Here is a 17708-nt window from a genome sequence, read left to right as displayed (position 1 = left end):
AGAACCTAGCCAGAGAGGGCAATTTACAATGTCACAATACACGTATTGACGTGGCATAGCTCTGTGAAGTCTAACCATCATCTGCTGTGTATAAATGCTCTTCAGCACGGAATGTTCAGTACCCCAAAGGTAAGCGTAACAGATGTTCCTTGTAGAACTCATCACAGATTCCAATAATTCAGACAATAGGTTGAAAAATTTGCAAAACAGTCATCATAAACTGGAACTGTATGGTCAGTTTTGTCATTAGGTAACATGAGTATTTGTATTTGATGGAAACTGTTCTTCTATTGAAAGACATTCTTCCAGTGGTTGGTGGACTATAGACTATATGCTGAGCCATGGAATACTCTTTCTCCACTATGCAACACTTAAATCTGAATGGGTACTCTAAGTTGTTTCTTCATATAGTGTGAATGGAATTGGTATGATATGGAAAGCAGTAAGTGTATTACCAGCCTATATGTACCAGACTATTACACTTAAGAGGGATGTTTACAATCCAATGATAGATATAAATTTACTAATATACATAATTCTAGCTAGGAAGAATTTTAGTAAACTTGTGAGTCCTACCCTCATCTATTTGTATTAAACTCACACATGGCTTCCACTCCCTTTCTACTTCCTGCAGTCATTTCCTACTTCTGAGTATCGAATTGGATGGTGTTCCTGCTAGTCATAAAATCAGTCCCAATGTTGTAATTAGAGAAAATCTGCCAGGAATAGCAGTGAGCCAATCACGTGAACAAGAAAAGACCCATGAGCATACATGAACAGTATGCAGAATGCCCCCATACAGGGAGGCCATGTTTACATTTTGCTATTTTAAAGTGGAACTCTGGCCTTTAACGCCCTCCACTCACCTTCCTCTAGCTAACCACCACATTATAAAAAAGTCTAAGGTAAATTACCCATTTTATATACCTAAATTGGTTGTCACAATATATATTGGGCTTCCATCTTCTTGGTACGTCTTCGGGTGTTCACATTACTGCATTGGTGGACTGCAGACTTTCTTTTTCCTGAGGGGTAGGGTTCTTTCAGGCTCCAGAAGATTATATAGCATGATGAGGTTGCACAAAGACAACTGCTCAGGCCAGGCACAGACTGCAACACTGCATCAATGGTTGTCACTCGAAGGAGCTGCACCTGAGAGGACACGAACAGTGCACTAATGTGAGCAAAAAGCAGCTTTAGAATGTAATTTAAAAAATTTGAATGGGTGTGATGGACTGATGTAAAAGGGGACTGCATAAGCATAGATATGGGCTTTGAAAATATTGTAGCTGTCTGCAGGTTTAATCAAGAAGGAAATTTTAGTAACACCCAGACAAGAAACGAGAGTGTCATCAGAACAGAAAACAGAAAAAGCACTAAAAATCGAATAGATACAGTCATGGCCGAAATTGTTGGCACCCTTGATATTTCTCCAGGAAATCATGTATTTCTCACGAAACGTATTGCATTAACACATGTTTTGCTATACACATGTTTATTCCCTTTGTGTGTATTGGGACAAAACAAAAAAAGGGAGGAAAGAAAGCAAATTCGACATAATGTCACACAAACCTCCAAAAATGGGCTGGACAAAAGTATTGGCACCCTTTCACAACTGCGGATAAATAAGAATGTTACAAGCATGTGATGCTCCTGTAAACTCACCTGGGGCAAGTAACAGGTGTGGGCAATATAGAAATCACACCTGCAAGCAGATAAAAAGGAGAGACGTTCACTTAACCTTTGCATTGTGTGTCTGTCTGTGCCACACTAAGCATGGACAACAGAAAGAGGAGACGAGAACTGTCTGAGGACCTGAGAACCAAAATTGTGGCAAAATATCAACAATCTCAAGGTTACAAGTCCATCTCCAGAGAACTAGATTTGCCTTTGTCCACAGTGCGCAACATTATCAAGAAGTTTGCAACCCATGGCACTGTAGCTAATCTCCCTGGTCGTGGACGGATGAGGAAAATTGATGAAAGATTGCAACGCAGAATAGTCCGGATGGTGGATAAGCAGCCCCAAACATGTTCCAAAGACATTCAAGCTGTCCTGCAGGCTCAGGGAGCATCAGTGTCAGCGCGAACTATCCGTCGACATTTAAATGAAATGAAACGCTATGGCAGGAGACCCAGGAGGACCCCACTGCTGACACAGAGACATAAAAAAGCAAGACTACAGTTTGCCAAAATGTACTTGAGTAAGCCAAAAGCCTTCTGGGAAAACGTCTTGTGGACAGATGAGACCAAGATAGAGCTTTTCGGTAAAGCACATCATTCTACTGTTTACCGAAAACGGAATGAGGCCTACAAAGAACAAAACACAGTACCTACGGTAAAATATGGTGGAGGTTCAATGATGTTTTGGGGTTGTTTTGCTGCCTCTGGCACTGGGTGCCTTGACTGTGTGCAAGGCATCATGAAATCTGAGGATTACCAAAGGATTTTGGGTCGCACTGTAGGGCCCAGTGTCAGAAAGCTGGGTTTGCGTCCAAGATCCTGGGTCTTCCAGCAGGACAATGACCCCAAACATACGTCAAAAAGCACTCAGAAATGGATGGCAAAGAAGCGCTGGAGAGTTCTGAAGTGGCCAGCAATGAGCCCAGATCTAAATCCCATTGAACACCTGTGGAGAGATCTTAAAATTGCTGTTGGGAAAAGGTGTCCTTCCAATAAGAGAGACCTGGAGCTGTTTGCAAAGGAAGAGTGGTCCAAAATTCCGGGTGAGAGGTGTCAGAAGCTTATTGATGGTTATAGGAAGCGACTGATTTCAGTTATGTTTTCCAAAGGGTGTGCAACCAAATATTAAGTTAAGGGTGCCAATACTTTTGTCCAGCCCATTTTTGGGGTTTTGTGTGACATTATGTCATATTTGCTTTTCTGCCTCTGTTTTATATTTGTTCCAATACATACAAAGGGAATAAACATGTGTATAGCAAAACATGTGTTAATGCAATACCTTTTTTGTGTGAAATACTTGATTTTCAGGAAAAATATCAAGGGTGCCAACAATTTCGGCCATGACTGTATTTTATTCCCTCTACCCTATTAAATAAAGGCACGTTTGCTACTGTCTTTGTCTGCATCATAATTGCTATTGTGATTTTCATGTATAAGTACAAATTTTAAGATACTTTTGAAATGAAAAGAGACTACATTCTCTTGAGAAGACTTAACATTCAAATGTGCATGTTACAAATATAGTCATAAAAAACAGTTCTTTCAAAACTGTACCTGTGCAGCTTAGATATTCTACAATAAGGATTGGTGAAGCCCCCAGGAGAAAAATCCTAATCCAATCTGAGTAGGCATAAGAGCACCAAAAGAACACTTTATTATACAATTTACAAGAATGCAGAAATTCAAAAGGATCTGCTGCAGAATGTGGTTTTGAAACCATCAAGAAGTAAGAAGAAGAAAGGATAGGGAAAAAGAAAAGAAAGCAAGGGAGGGGAGTAATGAAAAGGGATGTAGTCTGTTCCATGGGTTCGCCCAACTATCTGTCCTTCACAGCTCCTGAATATACAAGTGGTCCCAGACATTCTTAAAGGTCTTCATCCTCTTATTTATGGTGGCTGAAAATTTTTCATTAACCATCACAAAGAGTTTGGTTTTAACTAGTTCAAACAGAATGGAAGAAGATTTCCAAGATCTTGGAATAACAATTCTGGGATTTTAGAAAATGAAATGAAAATTTGATGAAATTAAAAATAAACAGAACCTGGTGTCTGATTGTAGCAAATCATTTCTGTTCTAGGCATCTGACATTTCTCCTGTAATATTGACCTTGACAGGAGTCCCTGGTTGTTGCACAAGTCAGCTACAGTTTCAACAAAAGGCCCTTGTTTTTCCATCAGGAAAAGTCCTTGAGAATGGAAACCCAGGGTAAAATTGGGGGTTATGGAGGATGGGAGTTAGTGGATTGTGTACAGATTTAAGTTTAGGCGATCCCTAAACCTGACACCAACGATAGGCACTATTCCTCCCCCCACTGACACCAACGATAGGCACTATTCCTCCCCCCACTGACACCAATGATGGGGCACTATTCCTCCCCCCACTGACACCAACGATGGGGCACTATTCCTCCCCCCACTGACACCAACGATGGGGCACTATTCCTCCCCCCACTGACACCAACGATGGGGCACTATTCCTCCCCCCACTGACACCAATGATGGGGCACTATTCCTCCCCCCACTGACACCAATGATAGGCACTATTCCTCCCACTGACACCAATGATGGGGCACTATTCCTCCCACTGACACCAATGATGGGGCACTATTCCTCCCACTGACACCAATGATGGGACACTATTCCTCCCACTGATACCAATGATGGGGCACTATTCCTCCCACTGACACCAATGATGGGACACTATTCCTCCCACTGACACCAATGATGGAGCACTATTCCCCCCACTGACACCAATGATGGGGCACTATTCCTCCCACTGGCACCAATGATGGGGCACTATTCCTCCCACTGATACCAATGATGGGGCACTATTCCTCCCACTGACACCAACGATGGGGCACTATTCCTCCCACTGATACCAACGATGGGACACTATTCCTCCCACTGACATCAGTGATGGGGCGCTAGTCCTCCCACTGATACCAATGATGGGGCACTATTCCTCCCACTGATACCAATGATGGGGCACTATTCCTCCCACTGACACCAATGGCGGGACACTATTCCTCCCACTGATACCAACGATGGGACACTATTCCTCCCACTGACATTAGTGATGGGGCACTATTCCTCCCACTGATACCAACGATGGGACACTATTCCTCCCACTGATACCAATGATGGGGCGCTAGTCCTCCCACTGATACCAATGATGGGGCACTATTCCTCCCACTGCAAAATTACAGTTCTGAAGTAGCAACGAAAATAATTTTATGGTTGGGGGTCACCACAACATGAGGAACTGTATTAAGGGGTCGCGGCGTTAGAAAGGTTGAGAACCACTGTTTTAAATAGTCAATTGGCTTTGGATAGCATGAATATGATTCAATCATTGTTCATGCTGGATGTGATTTTGGGGATTGAAAGGTTGAGAGCTTAGATAACTGTGCTGCTTGGAAGTATTTTAATATTTGAAAAAGTATGGCATACCAAACCCTTTTGTATTTTGAGTGTATAGCGAGTCTGTCTATTTATTCTAGGTCTTTTTTTGCCCCAGACAAATTGAAATTGAAATGAGATAAGATCAGATCTTTGAATTCCTATCAGAAATGTCCTAAACAGATATAAGATCTGAGGGAGAAGTGGCATACTAAAGGGGGGTGCAGGGGTGCAGTCTGCTCTGGGTGCTCATTCACTGGGGGTGCTGGAGCCTGTGAGCCAGTACTGAACCGGAAACCCCGCAGGAACAGTCTGGTTAACAATCAGCATGGTGTGTGTCCATAGACTGCCGCGCACGGCACATACATGTTATACACTGCTCACAACAACACCAGTGGCCACAGGAGGAAGTGCAGGGAAAGTTGGGAGGAATGCACTCACATAAAGAAGCATTGTGCACATGAAACCTGCTGGGCTATGTTGAAACCATGTGCTCTACACTGATCAAGATGAGAGGAAATTGGGCGTTCTGCTACTGAGGGGTCTGTACTGGGGAGAGTTCCACTACTAAGGGGTATATACTGGGGAAGTTCTAATACTTCTGTACTGGGGGGAGTTCTAACACTGAGTGGTATGTACTGGGGAGAGGTCCACTACTGAACGTTTGTACTGGGGCAGTTCTAGTACTTCTGTACTGAGGGGAGTTTTAATACTTAGGGGTCTGTTATGGGAGTGGTTCTAATACTGAGGTGTCTGTACTGGGGAGAGTTCCACTGCTGAGGGGTCTTTACTGAGGAAAGTTTTAATACTTCTATACTAGGGGGGAGGGGGAGTTTCTAATATGGAGGGTTCTTTTATGGGGAGAGTTCTAATACTGAGGGGTTTGTACTGGGGATGTTCTAATACTTGTAATGTACTGGGGGAGTGATAATACTGAGGGGTATGTTATGGGGGGGAGATCTAATACTTCTGTACTGGGAGTAGTTCTAATACTAAGAGGTCTGTAATGGGGAGAGTTCCACTACTGAGGGGTCTGTTATGGGGGGAGGTCTAATATTTTTGTACTGGAAGTAGTTCTAAGACTGAGGGGTCTGTACTGGGGAATTTTCCACTACTGAGGGGTCTGTACTGGGGGAAGTTTTAATATTTATTTACTGGGGTGGGGTGGGTGTTCTAATACTGAGGGATCTTTTATGGGGATAGTTCTAATACTGAGGGGTTTGTACTGGGGGAAGTTCCAATACTTCTGTACTGGGGTAGCGATAATACTGTGGGGTCTGTTACATAGTTAGTCTGGCTGAAAAAAAAACAAAAGTCCATCCAGTTCAACCATTAAAAAAAAAAAAAGTAATAATCCTATACCCACAGTTGATCCAGAGGAAGGTAAAAAAAACCCAGCAAAGCATGTTGCTGTTATGGGGGGAGTTCTAATTGCTATTGGCCATTTGTAAAAGTCCTTTATTCCAGCTCTCCGAATCTACCCCTTCAGCCTACTCATGTGAAATGGTTGTATAACCAGAGCCTCCCAAATAGATGATCCTGGACATGAGGAAAAAGGTTTTTTATATTTTCTGTTGGATTAGCTTTTAATAGGCTGTAAAGAATGTAAGACCAAGAGAAAAGGTAACAAACATTATAAAGTGTAAGAATATATTATGCCTTGAGAAGAAATGATGAAATGGTATTACATCTTGCAGAGCTGGAATGTGAGCACTTTTGTTTTGTTGGAATAAAGATAAGTTGCTCTGCAAGATCAATGTGACAGCCCACAAAACAGCCAACATCCAAGCTGCTTTTCAGCATAACTAAACTAGTAGTTTACAAGTATTTATTTGATTTTTATTGCTTGTTATAATTAAAATAAAAAGAACAGGCTAATGACTTCAGACAGAGGTTTGGAAAGAATAAGTAGGAAAATAAAACTGGCAGCATGAATACTCCTTACCGCACAGCTAATTCAGCATTCTTTGTTACATCAATTCCGAGGCAATTATTAAGGAAATGCAGTTGCACTGACATAAATCCACGCTATACAATAAATGTGTTTAGATGTGTTAGCAATAGGTATGCATTCTCATTTACAGGGGATGGTTCAAATTATCAGCAGGATGCAGAAGCACAATAAGCTGTACTTAGAAGATGAGCACATTTTTAAGTGGACCAGGACTCAAAAATGGAAGACTTGCCATGTTTTAGGGAACATTTAGAAATTTTAAATGTCTAAACAGTATTCTGAAAAAGATACCTTTTTTGGCAGGAACAGGAGTCTTATACAAGGTGTTAGAGGTTCTAATATAGCCCTACCGAACAGACAGTGCACAGTCCACATGAGTTTATCTGCTGATTCACCACAAACAGGAAACATGAACTTGATTATAGAGAAAAGACATAGAGCTTTATCATAGATGCAATTACAAACTTATAAACACTGCCATCTACTGGTTGAAGAATCTGTCTCTACCAAATACAAATAGTAAAGGCTTGTGCTCTGCTATACCACAATTATAATACTGGAGGGAGGAGATTGCTGCACTCACTAATATACAGTAGTGTACTCACACTTAAATTAAATAATTAAACAAAAATGTGATGCTCTATCTCGTAAATGACAACACAGACTTTAACCACTAGCCTACAGTACACTTATACCCCTCCTGCCCAGGCCAATTTTCAGCTTTCAGTGCTGTCGCACTTTGAATGACAATTGTGCGGTCATGCAACACTGTACCCATTTTTCAGACAGATAGAGCTTTCTTTTGGTGGTATTTAATCACCTCTGGGTTTTTTATTTTTTGCTAAACAAACCAAAAACAACTGAAAATGTTGAAAAAAAAATTTTTTTTCTAAGTTTTTGTTTTAAAATTTTGTAAATAAGTGATTTTTCTCCTTCACTGATGTGCTCTAATGAGGCTGCACTGATAGGCACTGATAGGGTGCACTGATGGGCACTGATAGGTGGCACTGATGGGCACTGATGAGGAGGAACTGGTAGGTGGCACGGATGGGCATTGACAGGCATCACTGATGGGCACTGAAAGGTAGCACTCATATATGGTACTGATAGGCGGCACTGATAGGCGGCACTAACTGGCACTGATAGGCGGCACTAACTGGCACTGATAGGCGGCACTGATAGGCAGCACTGACGGGCACTGATAAGCACTGATAGGCGGCACTGACTGGCACTGATAGGCGGCACTGACTGGCACTGATAGATGGCACTGATTGGCAGCACTGATAGGTGGCACTGAATGGCATTTGATAGGGGGCACTGACTGGCACTGATAGGTGGCACTGAAAGGCAGCTCAGATGGGCACTGATATGTGGCATTGATGTGCACTGGTAGGCACTGATATGTAGCATTGATGTGGCACTAATGGGCACTGGCAGGTGGCACTGATGAGCACTGACAGACGGCAATGATGGACACTGACAGGTGGCACTGCTGGGGCTACACTGATCATCAGGGCACACTGATCATCAGTGCTCTGATGATCAGTGTAGATGTCCCCTTTGAGGAATGCCGATTACCGGCTCTCCTCTCTTCTCCTCTCGAGCTGTCAGCGTGACAGCTCGAGTGGAGAGAAATGCCGATAACCGGCATTTCCCTATTTACATGTGATCAGCTGTGATTGGACACAGCTGATCACATGACTGAGCCAACATCTTCGGCTCTTTCCATTGATTGGTGATTCGCTGTGTCTGAGTGACACAGCGCACCACCGATCGCCGTGCTGCATGCTCCCAGAGCTGCACACACGCGGTTAGAGTGGGAGGACATCATATGACGTCCTCCCAGAACAAGAGAAACGCCTTGCGCCCGTCATTGCCTCATATAGCGGCCGGGAGGCGGTTAAAAAACATGCAGTGACAGTCCAGAAAACTACAAAATAGTGTGATAATAAACATCCAATCCAACATTTGTTGTGTTATCATCCAGCAATATTTACTGCCATGCTTGAACTGTGGCCCCACTCCCTTCTCACCTTGAATGTTGACCTATAAATTATAATATTATAATAGGCCAAACACTCTTTTGAAGGATTATGTGCCTCCAGATTTGTGATTCGTGAAGTGTTCCTTCCACATACTATGCCTCCATTGGACCTTTAAGCTCCAAATCTGTGCAAAATAAAAAAAAAAATACCTTAGTGCAACATTGTTTTTTATATATAACAAAATGTAACGTGCTGTGTTATAAAAAACGGTGTTGCGATAAGGTATTTTTTTGTTTTATTTTGCATAGATTTGCATGGATTTGGGGCTGTATTGTGTAAGGGGAGTAGGAAAGGGGGTGTATTGTATTTAAGGAGTGTTGGCAGAGGGGCTGTATTGTGGGTAAGTCGAGGGGTTAGGGGGCTTTACTGTGTGTAAAGGGAGTGGGTTGGGGGGCTGTATTGTGGGTGAAAGGGGGGCAGGGGGGCTGCGTTATGTGTGAGGAGACAAGGCAGAGGACTGTATTATGTGTGAGGAGAGTGGATGGGGGCTGCATTATATGTGAGGAGAGTGTATGGGGGCTACATTATATGTGAGGAGAGTGGGTGGGGGCTGCATTATATGCGAGGAGACAAGGCAGAGGACTGTATTATGTGTGAGGAGAGTGGATGGGGGCTGCATTATGTGTGAGGAGACAAGGCAGAGGACTGTATTATGTGTGAGGAGAGTGGATGGGGGCTGCATTATATGTGAGGAGAGTGTATGGGGGCTGCATTATATGTGAGGAGAGTGGGTGGGGGCTGCATTATATGCGAGGAGACAAGGCAGAGGACTGTATTATGTGTGAGGAGAGTTGATGGGGGCTGCATTATGTATGAGGAGAGTGGATGGGGGCTGCATTATGTGTGAGGAGAAGAGGAAGAGGCTGCATTATGTGTGAGGAGAAGGAGCAGAGGGCTGCATTATGAGTAAGGAGATTGGATCGATGCTGTTACATGTGTGAGGAGAAGGGGAAGAGGGCTACATTATGTTTGAGGAGCAGGCAAGGGCTGTATTATGTGTAAGGAGAGTAGATGGGGCTGTTTATGTGTATGGAGAAGGGACAGGGGACTGTATTATCTGTCAAGAAAGGAGGCAGGGGGGTTGTATTATATGTGAGGAGGGGCAGGGGGCTGTATTGTGTGAGAAGAGGGGGCAGGGGGCTGTATTGTGTGTGAAATGGAGGTAGGGGGCTTTATTGTGTGTTAAGATTAGGAACATGGGACTGTATCATGTGTTAATATAAGGGAAAGAGGGGCTGTATTATGTGTGGAGGGCAGGGGGGCTGTATTATGTGTAAAAATAGGGAATGGGGGGCTGTATTGTGTGAAAGTAGAGGGGACAGTTAGCTGTACCATATGTAGGGGGCGTGGAGCTGTATTGAGTGTGAGGAGAGGGGAAGGGGGTTGCAATATATGTTAGGAGGGGTGGTTGGCTAAGGCACAGCTTATATAACCCCCTCCCGCCAACCTACACATATATGCAACTTCATATCTAATACCATTTACCACCGAAAGAAAGTCCAAATTGTCCTGAAAAGAACAAAGTATCATCCACCTACAGTAGATGCACAACGTAGTTGTGATGATATGTACGATTTTACTAACAATGTCAAAATTGCAAAATTGTGTTCAGGCATTAAGATTTGTTTTACCCTCATTCACTAAGGGGTTAAAGTGTTGTGTGTAGCATTCCTGACTGCTGGACATTTTATGCTAGGAGTGCAGCAATCAGGTGTATGAGGGTGTCTCCAAGAGCTGTCAGGGCCACATGATAAAAAACAACTTTCATTCATGCTGTCAGCAAGTGATTCCTGGGGTTGGACTTCATGTTCGAATCAAATGTTTGCCCGCCACACCCCACAATGCACTGCGCTCTGACAGTGCATTGTGATTGGCCAAAGCAATGCACCTGACCACAGGTCAGGTGCAATGCTTTGGCCAATCACAGTGCATGATGACATCATCACAGTATTTAGGAACTGTCATCCTTTGAAAAAGGAGTGCGCTAGGTCTGCTATACCACAGCGCATGCTCAGAAAATACATCACTACGATGCCCAGTGACGTCATCACGCACACGCTGTGTGTTCCATGCCTCGGTGCCAGACCTCCTCCATCTTGCCGGCCATAATGCCTGACACTAACAGATGACAGATTATCATCCAGGACTGCACACCATGCTGTTCACCTTGGCAGATTCCCTTTGATGAATATTGAAGTGCCTTTTTTAATCTACCCTCCTGTAAGTTGCTGTCTTTTATGTGCAATAAACCAAGTTTACAGTTTACACTTAGAGGCGCCTTTCTCCTCTCTTCTTTTACATGTACCCCTCTGGACTAAGCTTCAATCCAGTGAAAGGCAGCCATAAGTGAACAGGACTCTGTCCACCTTGCTGGTCACAACTGTTTGGCAGAATATTCCTTATCTCTTTACGTCTACTACAACCCAATTGGGTCCCATTAATATGGTATTGATATTTACAGTGTTTTTTATACATTGATGTTCTGTTGCCTTTACTCACTGTCTTAATGCCACCCTCAGATTGTATATAAGTTGCGCTCTTTTCTTTTGTTCTTCCTGTCATTTTTACACTACGGTTTTTTTTTTATGCAAATGGGTAGCGGTGCCATGTACCCCATATTCATTCACATAGAGGGGGCCAGGATCTGGGTGCCTCCTTGTTAAAGGGGGCTTCCAGATTCCAATAAGCCCCCACAACCACCGGCCACGGTTGTGGGAAGAAGCCCTTGTCCCCATCAAGGTGCTTTGGGGGGGAGCCCCCCACAGGGCATGTGGCCTGGTATTGTTCAGGAGAGGGCTCTCACTCCTCGCCCCTTTCCTGACCTGCCAGGTTGCATGCTCTGCTAAGGGTCTGGTATGGATTTTGGAAGGGACCCCCGCACCATTTTTTTTACAAATTTTGGCATGAGGGTTCCCCTCAATATCCATACCAGATCTGAAGGGCTTGGTTTGAATGGGGGGGAGACACTTTTTTAAAAAAAATTTAATTGAAGGGCAATGCTGGCAATTATTTTTACATTGCTGACAGCTGAAACATTAAAGAATGTCTTCACAACTAAAATACCGCATGACTTAATAATATAACTCATGCGGTATTTTAGTAGCTGAGTGGTATCTTACCACATACTCAGATGTGATAAATTACTGCTTAATAAATTGTCCTTGTTCAAAGTTCGCAGTCAAACTTTTGATAGGTTCGAATGTTCGACCGCGAACTGAACAGAGGGGGGTTTGGCCCATCACTGGAGATTCTTGCTTGCAGCCCCTGCATTGTCAGTGTGATGCATTGCTGTGAATTGTGACCACTACAACAGCTATGATTCAGCTCCTGTATTTCTCTGCTTGCATACAGCTCTAAAGAGACTCCCTGAAATGTTGTCCACTGATAATGGTGCAAAGGTTGAGGCAGTGAGTATGAATGAAATAACTTTTTTCATCCTGGAGCCCTGATAACTCTGAGAGACTTTCACCAGGGCTGTCAGGGCTGCAGGATGAAACAACTTTCATTCATTCCTAATATTATCTGGTGGGGCTCTATTCATTTTAAATATTTCACATCCACGCTTTCACTGTCTCCAACCACTACCCAGATGCTGCTCCTAAGTGTACATTTGATTTATCCAAATTAGTAGTAAAGTGAATATAGTGGTGCAGCACTATGACCAATGAAAAATATATAAATAAAAATATGTAATAAATTAATAATGTATAATGCTTTACAAATGCATAACATTAAATGCCACAAAAGGTCAGGTAATTTACAAATTATACAGTTTAATAGATGAAAAAGTCTTAAGCTCAGTGTTACAAGTCCACAGTGTTCCTAATTGAAAATACTCTCTTCAGTGTTCTTATTGTGCCCAGTAAAATAAACTGTGCTCCACCAAAATTCCACAAAGTGACCTTCCATGCCTTACCCCTTTTGTGTGCTCATTCATCAGAAAGTATTCTGTACTCTTATATATAAGAAAATTCACACATTTGCCCCAGGAACATAACATCCACTCCTCCTTTTAGCCTGATGCTCTGCAGGGCCAAGAGACATTTTAGTACGCTTCCAATCATGCGTAGAATATATTTGCAATCCTTACCTTCCCAAGAGACTCAGAGAGATACAAGCAGAAAAGGAATCTTCATAGTGTAGTAAAATCATTAATATAGTTAAAAGTACAAAGATTAAAATAACTCCCATTCAGGTACCTGGTTTGTCCAGCACATTCTCCCGTTGCTCGCTTGGTGCTCGCTGAGTAAAGCTGTGCTCACAGAGCAGAAGTGACGCAGCCCTATTCAATATGTTTCATCAAACCAGAACTTCATCATGAATTAAGTATATTACCTGACTTTTTGTGGCATTGGACAAGTGTACTAACAGTTATTCACATTTAATTTTCGGCAATTATAGAGCACTTATACTTTTATTTATATATTTTACATTGATCATAGCGCTGCACCACTATATTCACTTTAGCACTATTCATTTTGCATAGCTTATAAATAAGGGAGAAAGCAACCAATTAAAGCATAGCACACGTGTATCTGTTAGGCTTCATGTTTTAATTGAAACTTATAAATATAAAAGGTTGTACTGGTGACAGGGACTCCTTAAAGCATATTTCATTGGTAGAAGGACTATGCATATGTGTGCTGTTTAAACACTGAGTAGATTAATGGCTAGTAAAATCAGAAAATTAGACGAAAAATACCACTTTTGAAGCAATCATCCGATAAGCTGATCATTAGTGTACAGCTTTCGAGAGCTGATCATGACAGTTCATGTGAAACTATCATGTGGGACAAGCACAATTCAATGTTTCTTGAATGAACAATTTTCATTTATTCAGTACAGTATTTGTCTGTAAATCATTGAATGACCAAGACCATGCATGCTCAGAAACAAAAGAATATATTACACTACAATACAATACATTACATTACATTACTTCCAAAGTTGTATTCTGTCTTATGAGAATTTTCATAAATTTAGTAACCTCTTCATTTTCAATATGAGACTAGCATAGAAAAAAAAACCAGATGATCATTTTTCTGATATTCTCATCGAGTTTACGAGGCTTTAGGTTCAATTTAACTATACCCCTTTAAGCCCCCCAACTGTCACAGCAGTGTGCCCACACTCACCATTTACTATGGTCCATGTAGTGTGCCTCATCATGCTGTTAGTTTCAGTGCCTACCCTAGATCGTTCAGAATCCTAGTAATTCTCATGGTAATGGGGAAAGATCACTTGCAGAAGGACCACAGACAAATGACTAGTCATATGCCCTGGCTGTCTTTTTTTTTTTTTTAAAATTTCTCTTTTTAAATACCTGCTTCAACCACCATTCACATGTGTTAAACTCATAAACATGCGTGTCAGCTTTTCCATCCATCTTCAGTTGGGTAGTTGCCCATTTGTTCTCATTGTTATATATAAAAGTGGTGACTCAAGGTGATCCCCGCAGTGATCAGTCAGCTGCTACTGGTCATTATGGTTATCACTTTAACTTAATGTAAACATAGTAAAATTATGGCACGGCTCAAAAATTGCCATCAAAACCTATCCCCTTGTATACTTTGATATCTTCATGAGCTCCCCAGGAGAAATATATACAGTTTTGACTTCGACTTGAGCTCTGACTTCTTATTTTGGCTATGGGACATGAAGTGAAGGGAAAACTCCCCAATGGGACAAAAAACTGACAGCGGTTATAACCCTCCCTTACTCTATCCAAAGTGAAAAAAAAAAGTTTTGCCTTTACTTCTACTTTAAATATTGAGGCTGAAGCATTTTTATACCAGGGTTGCTAGTTAGAACCTATATTAGGAGTCATCCATTCCCAACATGTGGGAATAAAGCCTAGCACACACTATCAGTTCATTTTTGTTCAACCCAGCGGGCTGAATGAAAAAAAACCTCGGATGGAGATCCTGTACTAACAATCTGATGTTAGTCAACGCTCTCAGCCATTGGCAGACCTTTTTTGGTCATGCTCCTTTGACAGACTTTCGGCCAGCATTTCTTTAACCGGCCGCTGTACACACGGGGCGAATGTTCAATAGAAACATCCCGATCTTCAGCCCCTGTGTATGGGTCATAAGTAAACTCTGGGTCAGCTAAAGGTAACCGACTTCTTTATTTGTGAAGTCTCTGCAGAGGAGACGTTTTATAAATTTTACCATTATCCTATAATGTATTTACAATAGTTAGCAATGTGAAAAATGTTTTGCCAGATAATACAATTTTGGCACTCATAATAAAGGTTCTCCCTAGATTAGGGAACTTGTAAAATCTTGTGCAAAGTTTCAGTTTAAGGTTTGAGCAGAAAAGGCTGATAGAGAAACTCCCATTGGATGGGTGTGGAAGGGCTGAGTGAGAAAAATGTCGAGACAAGATAAATATATGTACAGCTGTCTGAGCCTATGACAGCAAGTGAGCCCAGGATTGATGATGGGTTGGAGAAAATGGCACCCGGGGGCTAGTAAGGCAGCTAATTAAGGTTAAATTTTTAAAATAAATCAAATCAAATGTTTTAGGGAAGACTGCCAAGAAATGTCACAAACTTCAGAATACCTGAAATAATTATTACTGGTTTAGGTAGCTAAACAAGTTACTGAGATGTATTTGGTAACGTATCCTGGACAAGAATGCATACTTATGAACAGTTCAGAATGTAGTTCATCACATTGATCTATTTTTTTTCTTTTTGGGGTCAAATAATTACACTAGTCATAAAATGCATAATAAAGGTGAGCAGATTTTCAAAAAGAATGCAGGAAGAGTTGATTTTGCTGCATGAAAATTTTATACATATCTTTTTTTTTTGTTTTACTATACTAGAGTTATGCAGAGAGTTAAATTGAAGCTATAATAATTGTAGTAAAATGTATTAAATTTTTTTCTAAAATTACAGTATTTATAAAATGATTTTTTTTTAATGTATCACTGACTGCATATGATAATTATTAGCCAGACATATTTCACATTTACTTGGCTAAAAATAAACTGAAAAGACAGCAGCTTTATGCAGGGCTGCTGATAAGGCAGTACAGCCAGCCCTCCTGTACTGGGCCTTGACCCCATCTGTTCAAAAGGGGGGCCTGACAAGCAGCAGAGCCAGCTGTACTGCCTTATTGCTGACACTCGTGACTTTTGGACGCCCCTCCTTTTCTCTCCGGCTGCACTGCAGGGGGATCAGTTATAGGATCTGCGTCCCCTTCCACCTGCTGTTGGGTCCCCTGTGTGCCCCCAGAATGAACTCAGTGAGTGATCGGTACCTGTGTCCATTTATCACTGAAGCATAGTAAACTGTGTTCATTATTCTTCAGTTTTTGAAAAAAAGAGTCTCAGGATGCTTCCCATTAACTTACTATCCAGTGCAGCTGAAGCTGCAGAGAAAGGGGATGATGAATCTATTTCTATGCTTTGCACACACTTGCAGAGCAGCACTATTCACTTGAATGGGTCTTGTTCGATGGGGTATAATTTCTCCCATGGCTGTGAAGCATAGCATCGAACCCATGGCGTTTTAACAAAAATATAATTTGAGGCCCTGACAGGTAGGCAGTATGGGGCCCCATAATTTCTAATAGCAGCTCTGGCTTTATGTTTTAGTCTTGGACAAAATAAAAGAAAAAAAACTTATACAACACATTTATTTAAAACATTTTTATACCTCACTTTTTGTTGTGAATCTTTATACATTTTAACAGTTGTCTCAAAGTTAATTACCATATAGTCATATGCATTCATTTGGATAAGGACAGTACTATATACAATACATATTGTTAGAAAATTTATCAATGCACCAATAAAGCGAGAATAGAAGATTGGAAATCTTGCACACTGTCCATGGTTGCCATGTTTTCAAGGAAGCAACATTTGATACACCCTATTATTTAAGCAAGCAAAACAAAAATATACTCTAAATGCTGTGCATGACATATCACTCCACAACTATTATGACCAAGCTAGCAAAAATCTGTACAGAGCAACACATAAAATACCTAATGGGACAGGTTACCACAATACTTTAAGATTCCAGCAAACCACTTGAAGACCAAGCATTTTCTGGCACTCTTTGTTTACAAGTAAAAATCAGTATTTGCGCAGTGGTTTTTCAAATACATTTTTTTAAACTAAATTTTAATGAATTAAAAAAAACCACAATATATAACCCAATTATTGACTAAAATATGAAAGATGATATTACGCCAATAAATAGATACCTAGCATGTCACACTTTAAAATTGAGCGTGAAATCATGGAATGGCGACAAACTGCAATACTTAAAAATCTCCATAGGCCACGCTTAAAAAATGTCTACAGGTTACCTGTTTAGGGTTACAGAGAAGGTCTAGCACTAGAATTATTGCTCTTGCTTTAACGTTCATGGTGATACCTCACATGTGTGGTGCGATCACCATCTACATATATGTGTACAATTTACGTATGTGTTCGCTTCTGCATGCAAGCACGGAGGAATGAAAGTGATCCAGCGGCTAATTATTGGCTAACCACTTTCATGTGATAGACAATTGGCAGCTGAAAAAAAAATAACAGGGTTAGGCTGATAGCTTCAGCCATAACGCCGGTAAACAACTTGCAAACTGCAATGTATATATACGTATTGTGG

This window comes from Staurois parvus, unplaced genomic scaffold (genome assembly GCF_062004578.1).
Source record: "Staurois parvus isolate SC_StPar_1 unplaced genomic scaffold, SC_StPar_1.0 ptg000562l, whole genome shotgun sequence".
NCBI lineage: Eukaryota > Metazoa > Chordata > Amphibia > Anura > Ranidae > Staurois > Staurois parvus.
This window is presented reverse-complemented; position numbering follows the sequence as displayed.